Source organism: Lactuca saligna, chromosome 3, assembly GCF_052625555.1.
Source record: "Lactuca saligna cultivar CGN05327 chromosome 3, ASM5262555v1, whole genome shotgun sequence".
In the NCBI taxonomy this organism is placed as follows: domain Eukaryota; kingdom Viridiplantae; phylum Streptophyta; class Magnoliopsida; order Asterales; family Asteraceae; genus Lactuca; species Lactuca saligna.
The window spans coordinates 94,518,938-94,532,559 of NC_136419.1; positions in this window are offsets into that span (position 1 = coordinate 94,518,938).

Below are 13,622 nucleotides of genomic sequence, written 5' to 3' on the forward strand. Positions count from 1 at the left end.
CATTAACTCCTTGAACCAATGGTCACTATGAATAGCGTTATTAGGATTTGACAACTCTTTAGTCGACGGATTGCTTGAGTGCATTTTACCATGTTCAACTATGGAACGATAAGCATAGATCTTAATAGGGCATCGGTCTTAGGCTTGGTTGTGAACTCATTATTGATTGTTACACGCATACAAAGATTATTACATACATACATACTTATTTACTCGTTATAACAATGAAACTTGTATACTCATTTTAGCAACGAAACTTGTTTACTCGTTTTAGCAACAAACTTTATTTCCCATGAGAATATGAACTTTACATCTTATTTTGACAAAGTACTTTATTTCTCATGATAACAACGAACTTTGTTTATGTAAACTTATTTACTCATTTTCAGCAATGTACTTTTATTTATGGAAACTTCTATCAAAACTTTTATTACGATGCATTGAACCAATATTTTTGTAAACCTGTGAATTCACAAACTATTTTTATAGTAGACGCTCGTTTTACAAGCTTTTTCAGGAATCATCGAGTAAGTGGCACATAAAGACATATCACTTGTAGGAGAATTCGCATGTATGATACTTTTTATACATTGTAACTACTTTTAAAAGATTTTCAAACTTATTGTAAACTATAAAGCTTTTAATACTATGGTTGGTGTTGTCTTTTAACTTTTGCTATGACACCATTTTTACTGTCGTACTCGGTGTTTCCGATTTAGCAGGATGTGACAGAATTGGTATCAAAGCAGAAGGTTATAGAGAATACGGAGTTTCCTTTGGAGACCAATAACTATAGCAAAGAAATTTCAAAACATTTTTAAAATATTGAACATACTACTGTTATAACTAATTCGAGGACGCATTATTGAACTTTAATTAAGTATAGCCTGACCAACTATTCTTAATTAAGGAAAATTAACACGAGGCTGGTAACAGTTATAGTAGAATTATGTTCAAAATGATTTTCAACTTAAACTTTTAAAAAACAAAATTTTTCGGTGTTCGTATGGGCATTGCATATTATATGCATTCATCTATGTACACTTAGAAACTAAGTGCACTTTTATCACAATGTCTTTATTTAGAAATACTCTTATCCCTTATCAAGTGCTAGGCTAACCAGTTAGGTTATATCACTTTTCACTCAAGGATCAATCCACTTAGTATGGAGAATGAGTATTCCTCGATAGCTATTGACTTTAGACGTAAGGTTAGTAGCTAAATAGCCCCTAGTAATAATCTTATATTGAAACCATTACCAATTATACCTCAATTCATCTTCGTCACCTTTGTACTAGATTTACAAGTAGGAAAAGTGTTCTGATACCGACACAGATGACAATTGGAGCATCGCATTAGAAATTAGATGAGTCACTACAAGTAATCACCTGGATACGATTGGCGAGCATCCCTAATATGACTCACGAGGAGGCACAAAAGCTCAACCAATTTCTACTGATACGTGACACTTCTCTTCTATGCTATGATTTTATTTATTAGTTGTTTCCATATTGACCTTAAAATTTAGTTTAGGATATCTCTTTGATTCTAAACCTTATTTTTGGTGATTCTTGCGCTACCTTCTTTACTTCACATATCTGAATTCAAGCACAAACTATCCCCTTTATGACAAAATTTTACAAGTCTTAATTCGAGACCCCCCAGATACACTAGTGATCATCTCAAGTATGCAATCGTCTTACATTTTTCAAATTACTAACATGTTTCCTACCGAACCTTCAACCTTCAATTTTCATACTCGATGTAACATCGCACTTCTTCATGTACAAATCCTTCCTATAAATTTCGAATCCTCCCTCAAACTTTATTGTTTACATACATTCGTTTTAGACTTATCGACACTACTTACATTCTTGTCTTTATCAAGGATTACATCCTCTTACGTCGTGAGCTAGATACCGAATCTATACATTAACCTTTCACCCGTATAAAAGGCCGTGAAACTGCAATGACACCATAAAATGTTTTACAAACAATTTTTCATGTCCTCAATTTTGGCGAAAAAGGCACCGGTACTCCCTTATACCCACCTTAGTATTTAGGTACGATCAACTACACTAATCCATCCATTCCTTACTTTTTAATCTTCAATCAAAAACCTATTTCATTTCATTATTTTATCTACCGTAAGTACAATAATTTGTAACCACTTCATATAACTTACTAGACCTTTCCTAACAATGTAATTTATATTTCTCGCTAAAAACAATCAACTTTACATTTGACAACTTGCTTTAGCTTAAAACTTTTCTTCAAAACTCAATTTAACCAACGTTGGTTTTAACCTTGCTATTTTAATTTCATTTGAAATCAATTTTAGTGGATAGATGTGCTTTTTAATGGCATAAAAACCATTTTAACCATTGCTTACCATTTTGGCACGTTCGAAAAACTTAGAAACATTTCCTTTAAGCAACAAGACCTGACATTTCATTTCCTATTAACATGCTCAGTCAGTTTGGTTTTGATACATGGCAATGTCATATGGATGCGGAAGTAAGGGTGTTAAGGTATATCAAGATGACTCCATGACAAGGAATATAGATTCCTAAAGAAGGTGGTCTTAATCTTGTTGCATATTGTGATGTCGATTGGCATGGTTGTGCATACACGTGACGATCATGCGCCGGATACCTATTACTTTTAGGGGGTGCACCAGTTTCTTGGAAATCAAAGAAGCAATCAACAGTCTCTTGGTCCTATTTTTGAAGTAGAAAATTGAGCCATTGTGACTATTATTAGTGAAGTTCTATGGATGTGCTAGTTGTTAACAATTTTGCAAGCAACATGGTCCAATGCCTCTTTTTGTGATAATCGGATTGCAAGGCATATATCTAATAGTCGGATATTTTGAGAAAGGATAAAGAATGTCAAGATGGACTGTTACTTTGTTAGAGAAAGAGTGGAGTCAAAGTAAATTGAGCCTTGCACCATTGACATAAAGGCAAAAGTTGTTGATCTCTTCACCAAAGCTTTAAGGAAAGATTCTTTGAGTTCTTTAGCAAACAAGTTGGACATTTGAGACATACAAGCTCCAAATTGAGGGGGAGTAAAGGAATTATTTGGTTTATTTGTATATATATCATAATACTCGTTGTTAGGATAAGATGGTGTTTATATTTGCTTTTCTTGCTCCTAAAGTTTAGCTTCTTGTTGTTGTCAGGATATCTCCTCTGTAAACTATTTAATCTCATTTTTGGATTTGTTGAATAAATTAATAGGTTGTCAAATTCTTCAAAACCTATATGAACCGATTAATACCAAAAGTGAACCGCACCCATATTGGTTAACCAGTCTGGTTTTTAGTTCATGTAATTACCCTTATTCGATTTTCGGGTTAATCGGGTTTGGGTCGGTTTGGTTTGGTTCTGACCCAAATATCATAACTAGTAGCGACCATGAGATTGGCTTCAGTAATGTGTAGTTGGGTTATAACAAGTTGTCCTCTTGAAGCTAAAGTGGATTATATGTCTTTAATTAGCTAGTGTTTCTTTTAAAAACCCGAAGTACGTGTTAGGATCATATATGTCACTAAAAATAAACCTCTTCTACTTTTATTCGTAATTGTTGCTAACATAATCATTCCACTGATGTTTTTGAATTGATTTGCATAAAATAAATTAAACAATTGCTTTTTGCACTAAACAATTTTAGTAAGATCAATAATCATGTTTATATTATTGAGCATTTTTATATTTTTCTTATGATAAGTGAACACTCTGATCAGTGTATAACTATATGTATCACATATTGATAAGTATCCTCTATCTTCCAATATCAAGAAAATATAAAATAAAAAATGGTTAAAAATAATCTTGTAACAACTTTCCTAGCTTTGAATGAAAGTGTCTAGTAAAGAAGTACATGGGGTAAAACAAAAGGAAAACAAAAAATCAACAATTGTTTGTTAGCTTCAAAGTGTATTAAGTACTTATAAAAAGAGAGGACCATAATAGAATATGAGAAAAAAATAGTCGAATATATTAAATTGGTTACAAATTAAACTACACATCTTCTGAAAAACCTATGTTTGTCATTTTTTACGGGCTTGATTAAGGTGTCGAAATTTAACAATTTTTTTTATGGAAAACGGTATAAGACTCAAAACTGATTACTTTTCCGCATTATAAACCTGCTTGCTCGCAAGATGTTATGAAGTATTGATTATAAATGTTGGGAACCGGTCATGAGATCAAAGGTTCTTCGTTAATGTATCAGGTGTTTTGCTTGATGGGGGTACACCTAAAATTTGAAGAATTGGAGGTAAATGTGGAATTCCTAGAATTTTCATCTTTGCTTATAGGTGCAGTGGTTAGAATGGCATGTCAAGGAGTAACGGTTTAATTAAAGACTTTTGGTGCATCTCATTGAATTAGGATTGGTGGAAAATTTTGTAATTAATGTGGTTGGGTTCTTTTCAGATAAGGCATTGGATTCCTGGTTTTGGAGCTGAGTAGCGATGGTTGTGCTTTATCAGTTAACGTCAATAGGAGCAAGGATTCTTCCGTCATCGGTATGAGAATTCGGCTTTGAATGGGTTCAATTAATTGAAGGCCATCATATGTCAGGTTGAATTTTATCAAGGATCTGGTAAGTGGTGGGGATTATATGTTTTCGTGAATCTGTAAATTTGTTCTGGCCGGATAGGTTTTTCGATTCGGGTTGTGAAGTTGAGTCTCTGTGGGAGAAATTTTTATTTTTTCTGTATGTCTTGGAGTACGTCATTGTTCAGGGTTTTCAGTTTCAGGTATGGCGGTTGGATACTCGTTGGCTTAAGGAAAACTTTAGATTCATTCTTTGTTAAGGCTCGTGATATCTTCTATTTTGGATTCGACATCAGTACGGGTGGGCGGTCATTAGAGCGAGGGGACTTCCCAAGTTGTTTTTGGGATTCAGGGAGTCGATTCATGATCGTTTAGTTCTTTAAAGGAGATAGTAAGGAATGATTTCGAGGACGGAATCTAATTTAAGTGGGGGAGAGTTGTAACACTCAAAAATTTGAGGAGCAATTTTGAAAATGAATTACATTTTTAGGATTTGACACGTCATGTTGGAGGTACCGCACATAGCATGTCCAAATATGAGGAAACACATATTTCATTAAGGAGAACACAGTGTGTTGCCTCTTAGAACACAACGTGTTGATGGCTGGAATGAAACCTTAATCTTTCGAGTTTTGCTCCCTATTTAAAGGATTGTAGAGGCTAGGGTTTGTTTACCCTCATCCCCCATCAGTCCCTCAAGCCCTGAAAGAAACCCTAATGATCTTTCCCTTCCATTTTTGAGCTAGTTTGGTGTTTTTGAAGTTAAAGAAGGAAGAAGGTGGAATATGAAAGCAAATATCCAATAGGAAATCCCCCATTCTCCAGTTTGGCACTCTTCTGGACCTTTGTATCAGTTAGAGAGTTGAGATTCAGATTCGGACCTCATTAGTTCGGTTCGGTCTATGAGGTAACATTTCCTCACTATACTTACGGGTCGAAGGCACCAAGGCCGGCCCATTGGTCTGATAACATGATAATTGTTGATATGTTAAGTATGGAATAGACATGCATTTTGTCTCAAAAGTCCCATTTCTATGCATGTTTGGTTTTTGACGTTTTGGGCTGTCCTTTCAGACCCTAGAAAGGGTTCTAAGCCATAAAAATGAGGTCCCTTAAGCTAGTTTGGCTCCATGCCTCTTGTAGAAGGTCTTAATGGATTAAGACCTTGCTTTAAGAACTTTTTGGATGTGGAAAGTCATAAATTTGGGGACTTTATGACCCTAGTATGCCTCTGGACCTTGGATCTGAAGTATGAGCTCAAGTACTAAAGCCATGAAGCACTTAATGAAGGAAATGGATCTATGAGGGTACGCCTCGGGTAGAGTGGCAGACGCCCCGCATACCTAGTCAGCCACCCCGATAGTGGTTTCAATGAAGCCTTGTGTATGATGTGCATACCTTCGGATGCGTACTCGCATGTATCATCCATTTCCGAGTTAACTTGGCTGGGTTGACTCAGTTAGGTTTACTCGGATGGGTTAACTCTGTCGGTTTATGGACTTTGACCAGTTGACTTTAAGTTTGACCTTGTTTGACTTCTGAGAGTATTTTGGATATTGTTGGGACTTTGATAGAGTTAGTCACTTGGTGTTGTAGGGATTTGAGTTGGGAGATAAGATTCGGAACCGGGCCTTATCAGTTATGTGCTACTTGTGAGGTGATTTATCCTCGTTGTAGTTTCAGTTCGAAGGCACCAAGGTTGGACCATTGGTTTGATAACTTGATAATGTTGATATCCTGAATATGGAATATATATGCATGCTAGTTTTGATATGCTAGTCTGGTAGGTCTATAGGATTACCTATGACACTATAGGTTTATCTGTATTTGATATTATCAGTTATATGTTGACATATTATATGGGTTGGGTTGAGGTTTTACTGCTCCTTGTTGTAGCCAACAAACCCTGGAGCATACCAGATATGAGTTGAGGGCCAGGGAGGGTATGATAGACTCATACTAAGGGCTCATAAGCATTCCAGATACGAGCTGAGGGTTGGAAAGGGCATGCTAGACTCATACTGAGGGCTTAGTGGTATTCAGTCTGATGACTGATCAGGACGGGGAGCAAGCCTGACATAAGTTGTGGGTCAAGGGCAAGCCAGACTTATGTTGTTGGTTTAGGGGTAATCTAGTTTGTTAGTGGTGAACCTATTGCATGCTATTATTATATTTGTGTTATTTGTTTGTGTATTGGTATTTTGGGGGAACTCGCTAAGCTTTGGGCTTACAGTTTCAGATAATATTTCAGGTACCTTAAAGGATCGCAGGAAGGCAAAGGCATGATCGTGCACCTCCTCATGTTTTGTTTTATGATTTTGGGATTACTCTTATATTGAACATGTTTTGAAAAGTATTTGTAAACATTGATGATTTTTGGGTTGTTTTAAAAAGTTTAAAATTTTCATGAATTTTATGGAAGTTATAGGCAACACCTCAGTTACATTTTGGAGCTATTAAGTTTAGCTATCCGCCTCTAATTTTGTTGCCAAGAGTCCATTAGTTTAGCAAGGATGTTCAGTTCTAGAAGTGTTCCAACAAAAAAAAAAGTCAAGCTTACTATTGATAAGCTACCCACAACAGTCATCCAATCTTGCGATTACGCAATCATGGCGAGTTTGTTCCTTTTCCCTCTCCATTGTTTCATGTGCTTTAATTGTTTTTATACAATGATGGCATTATATAATGTAAATGTGGGGTAGGGGAACGAATTAAAGGAAATGATCATGCTAGAAAATATATATATATTCTAGATAAAAAAAACTAAGAAAATATATGCTTAAAAAATGGTCTAAATCAGAAAAATCTAGAAAATTTAAAATTTTGCTTGTTTTAAAACTAAGTTTGCTAGTATTGCATGGGTAATTTTATGTGAATTTAAAGGTTTAGTGAAGCTAATATGTTGTAGTATATTTGTAGCTTCCCAGTTCTAGTGAAATAATGAGACAAAAACACGAACTTGTGTAGTTTGAGGGACATAATATGTTTTGCATCATATACTTAAATATATCCAGGAAATCTTATATATTCATTTTCAATTTTTGTATATATGTTAAAAATCAATTCAAAAGTGACATTCAAGCATTTCGGTGTGACAATGGATGTGAGTTTAATAACCATCTTCTTCTTCCTTACCTTAAATCCAATGGTATAATAACTTGCTTCTCATGTTCGTGTACGTCCCAACAAAACTACAAGGCCAAACGCTCCATTTGCACTATTAATAACGTCATTCACACATTTCTTTTTCAGGCCTCTCTCCCCATAAATTTTGGACTAAAACCCTTTTGACAACTATTCACACTATCACCTTAGTGCGTTTTATCAGTTTAAATGAGTTTTACTTTTGTATCTGAATCAGTTTAGAGTTTGTTGATGTGGATTTGTAAAACAAATGATATTATAAGTTCTTAAACTACTCCATAGATGGCATTTTTACTCTCACCACCCTGTCTTAGCATCATTTTATCCTTTTATATTTAGGGGACTGGTTATTTATTTCATTACAAAAAGTTGATATTTTCCTAAAGCTACGAACGAAACAATATAACAATCATTCAGTTTAGTTATAATAGGAAAGAACCTAATGGACATTTACCTTCTTAATTAGAAATGATCATAACAATAAAAATCCAAAAATACTTATTAGTATTGTGGTGATTTTTTTTTATTTAGATAGAAATGGCACAGGAAATAAGATACTAACAAAAAACTCTACATAATAAAAGAAAATGAAACAAGTTGGAACAAAAATACAAAAAGACATGCTATCACTGTTCATACACACACACACTAAAACAAACATTTTGAACTAGAAAAATAAACAGAACGTCTTGACTGAGTAAGAGAATGATGGTTGGAAAGTTAGGGTTTCTTTTAGTTATCAAAAGAGCAACCCTAGTTTGAGTCGCTTGAAGACGTAGGAACCTAAGTTCTTTTTTGTTTTTTTGTTTTTTGCTTTTTTGTTTTTTTTTTCCTTTAGTTTTTTTTTAATATATGATCACCTCAAAACATAAAAGAAAGATAATGATATCATATTTGGGAGAAACTAGGATGTTGTTTCGTTTCACAAGGTTCTAAAAAGCTTGATATGGCTCCGACATGGTGCACCATGTTTTCAAGGCTTGTATCTACCGTCAAAGTTTACCAAATTACCGCCTTGTGTCACGCCTTACAAACAATGTGGCTCACCAAGGCTTAGAAAAGCTTGAGGCTTGACATTACTGCCAAGTCAGGCCTTACATTATTTATAACCTTGATTTTCGCATAATGTTTCTAAAAGAATTATAATTTGAATTGGAAAATGAATCCTTTAAGAATTTGAATCCAATTCCATATAATATTTAGTTGGCAGAAAATAGAATTGAAATTAATTTCAAATTCTATTTAGTTGGAAGAAAATAAAATTGTAATCCATATAAAATGACATAATTACTATTCTTTTGTCTGTTTTGCGTAGTTTTACTTTGTTTTCTATCTTACATGTAAAGCTATATTTTATAAACTATAAAAATAATAAATTCTCATTTTATTAATTGAAATTCATATGGTGGTGTTGGTAGGTGGTGGTGGTGATGTTGGATGGTAGTGGCGGTGATAGAGGGTGGTAGTAGTGGTGATGGGTAGTGGTGGTGATGGTAGATGGTGGTGGCCGTGATGGTGATGATAGGTGGTAGCATTGGTAGTGATGGTGGTAGGTGGTAGTGGCGGTGGTGGTGACGGTAGGTGTTCGCGATGGCAGTGACGATGGTAGGTGGTTGTGGTAGGTAGGTAGTGCTGGCGGTGGTAGTGGTAGGTGGTGGTAATGATGGTAGTAGTAGTGGTTGGTGGAGGCGATGACAATAGGTTGTCGATGGAGGTACCAGTGGTCGGTGGTGATAGTGGTGGTAGGTAGGTAGTAGTGGTGGCGATGGCAGTAGGTGGATAGTGATCGCAGAGGCAGTAGCGGATTAGGTAGTGGGGGTGAGGAGGTAGTAGGTGGTCATGGCAGTAGGTGATGGTGGTAGCGGGTGAATGGTGGTGGCGGTGGTAAGTTGTAACGACCTAAAAATCAAAGGTAAACATTTCACTTTTATTATAGTCAAAACACAGATGTCGTTTAATCCAAACATTTCTAATTAAAAACATTTATCAGTGTTCATCCCAAAATCACATATGGAAGAAAACACGAGTGTATGTGCTGCGATCAAACCAGACCCTTCCTTTCCAAATGGATGATACCTGAAACCATAAACAAAACTGTAAGCACGAAGCTTAGTGAGTTTCCCCCAAAATACCACATAGCATACAATCACAGAATAAGATCCACAAAATTTCATCCATAGTATATCATGTTACATACATATAGTTGCCATGGTCTTTACTAGGAATGTCATGGGCTCCCCCCATGGTTTTATATCCAAATGCCATGGGCTCCCCCATGGTCTTATATCAAAATACCATGGGCTCCCCCATAGTCTTTTAGGCATGTGCCAGGAGCCACCTCCTGGTCTTTCATACAATGTGCCAAGGGCTAACCCCCAGGTCTTTCTACAATAAATAAACCAAATGGGTTGTCATTGGTGCCTTCGAACCATACGAACATTGAGGAGACTCACCTCGAATGCTGAAACTCACTGAACGAAACCCTAGCTGCTGGCCCGACAACTTCCCAAACTAGCAATTAATACCCAAACAACATCTAATTAGCAAATGAAATCCAAACCATGATCTCTAATCCAAACTTGGGGTAAAATGACCATTTTACCTCTAGCCCATCAAGACTCACACCCAAGGCCCAAGCCCAAAACCAACAATGCACAAAACTATAAGATCCATAAAAGCCCACTAATGGCCTGATTTTCCAAATTGGGCTGAATCCCATATGGGTCTTATCCTAAGCCCATATTTTCCATGAATACAATTCAGGTTACCTCAAACATCCCTTGGGACAAACTCGGTCAAAAGTATAAGTCAAAAGTTAAAGTCAACATCAAAGTCAATGGTCCAGGTGACCTAACTCCCCGAGTTGGTCCTTCAATTATGTGAGTTCTCATCAAACCACAGAATCGCAAAGAATCGACCCAACTCGTCGACTTCCCTTCAACTAGTCCATTTTTCCCCTCCTTTTCATCAGAATCAGGACAATCCTAAACCAATTCATCGAGTTCTCCTATGAACTCGTCGAGTTCTTCAAATTGCAAATTTGGTCCCTTAAGACTGTATTGGTGAGTAAAGTCTCCAACTTTACTCTCATGCAAGGCTAGAAGAAGCTCAAAAGCTCAAAATAAGCTAGAAGAAGGGCTAAATGGATGCATGGAGCCCTTAACACCATAAAGTTGGCACCTTTATGCCAAAAGAGCTCCCTAGGACCCTAGATCTGAAAGGGTATGTCCAAATGGGACGTCCAACTCCCAACAACCACTCCATTTGGACTAAAACATACAAAAGAACCCTAAGAAGGAGATCTATGAATTCACAAAGCAAGGTTGAGACTTTTTATCAGAAAAGTGTAAAAAATGAAGCATGATTCGAGATCTAGCAACTCCTTCTTGTATCACCAAATCTCCCCAAGCTTCCCTTCATTCCAATGGCTTCAAACACACCACAAAAGCACTCAAAATGGCTTGCAACACTCTGATGAACCAATGAATTGAGTAAGCAACAAATCAGAGTGTGTATGAATGTGAGATTGAACAACGAATGTAAATATGATCTTTGTTTTCGGCTCTATTATGCTTTTGAATGTTAACAGAGTACAAAGACATGTTTCTGTAAAACAACTCTTATCTAACTCTAGTAAATATCCCTAGTTATAGGAAACAGAAAGCGTACAAAAAAACACTAAGGCATTGACACCAAGCTTCGTATAAAAGCACCTTAGTAAATACATTATAAAACATACGAAGGGTATTTGACATACTTCGACTAATTACAACATACTTTGACTCTTACACACTCAAAAATGCCTTAGGGTTTCGAGGTTAGGGTTTAGGACGATGGTGGCTGGAAATGAGGCCAACATATACGGTTTAAGTTGATTAAATATGGTACAATACCCCAAAATTAGGGTTTCCCAAACCACATTCTACTTGTCGAGTTGGTCCTCTTGAACTCGTCGAGTTGGTTTTCAACAAGACGTGCGACCAACACTTCCAACACGTCGAGATTCTTCCCCCAAACTCGACGAGTTGGCCTTTAGAAATGAGGTTTTATTTCCGTAATTGACCTTTAGATTCTGGATGTTACATAAGTGGTGCTGGTGGCAGTGGCGATAGGTGGGTGCTGGTGTCGGTGGCGGTAGTGGTGGTAGGTGGTGATGGTGGTGACGTTGACGGTAGGTGATCGTGGCGGTGGCGGCACTAGTGGTAGGTAGTTGGTAGTGGTGTCGGTGGTGGTAGAAGTAGGTGTTGTTGGGTGGGTGGTGGTGGTGATGGTGGTGGTGTGGGTAATGGTCATAAAGATTATGTTGTAAATAAAACAAGGATAATAAGGTAAAATGTTTTTTCCAATTCGGTGGAAAGTTTTTTCATTTAGAATTTCAATTCCATCATATAAAGTTCAACCAAACATTGAAATATGATGGAAGTGAATTCATTTTCCCCCAAATTACATTCTATTCCAACGAACCAAACACGTCCTATAAATATAATGGTGAAGAAAAGTTTTGGAAAAATATTATATTTTAAGTCCTAATTAAAGGTATATACTATATTTTAAAATTAGACAAGATAAATATTTAGGACAAAAAAATTCCATACAAATTATTATACACTGATTCAATACAATGTCGGTTTTCATATATTTTACAAAGATAGTATCCGAGTTAAACTATAATTATAAAATTAATGTTACGTATGTTTGTTATGTGTGTTACATATTCAATTAACAATACTATTTTACAGAGTAAATCTTTGGTAAATATGTTGATCTAATTTAGAAATTGTTTCTAGAAGCTCAAACCGCGTGGAAGAAGACGCCAAACCTGTTAAAGAAACGATAAACTACAAGGGAACAAACAGTCATCAAATTAGTCGAATATTGTACCACCTCCTTAATGTGAACCAACAATCACCAAATTTATCCTCCTTTATAAACAAAAATGCCGTGGAGAGACCATGTCCATAACAAAAAATAAAAGATCACCTAATAAATGGTGAGTGAGATAATGAAACGACGAAAATACTTTTTTATTTGACGGTTAAAAGCAAAAAAGAAAAAATATTAAAAGTTTTGAAACCATAAAAATTATTTGTGAAATTTTTTGAACTTAAGCACTAAACTTTAGATCTAAAAGACCATTTATTATGTTTTTTCTTTATTTAGTTTCATAATTTTTATAGAAGTGTTTATTAGTTTATATAATAATAATAAAATGTATTAAGAAAATGTTTCAATTAATTGACATGCTATAAGTTTTTATTTAAGGAATATATATATATATATATATATATATATATATATATATATATATATATATATATATATATATATATATATATATATATATAAAGTTAAATAGAAAACCATTATTATTCTAGGAATCAATCTAAAACATCGAAATTTAAACCAATCAACGACAAAAAAATTGGTTGTAGATTTTTAGATGTATAAGATTATAAAAAAATTCACTTTTTTTTTAGTTTATTTTTTTTTGGCTATGTTTTTTTATTGAAAAGAAAACCGAATATATCATTATTCGTGATTTTTCGTTCTTTTTCCTTAGAGATCCATATTAATATATAAAAAGTAATTTTTTTTTTCATAAAACCCACTTTGTTTTCTTTGTTTGATGAAAAAGTTAACGTCTTTTTTTTTTTTTTTGTAAAAACAATCTTAAATATATCAAAAATTCTTATATTTTGATATTCTTTCAGCATAGATTCATTTTGATGTTTAAAAAAAGAATCGAAATTTCAGTTAAAATTCATATTGTGAACCTGCTCAGATTTACGATGTAAACTTGCTCAGATTCACAATGTGAATAAATCCATTTGTTCATTTTACAAAACTAATTTATGAATAATGAAAACATTAAAATATTATAAAACTACATTGTATATATTTTGATTCATATAT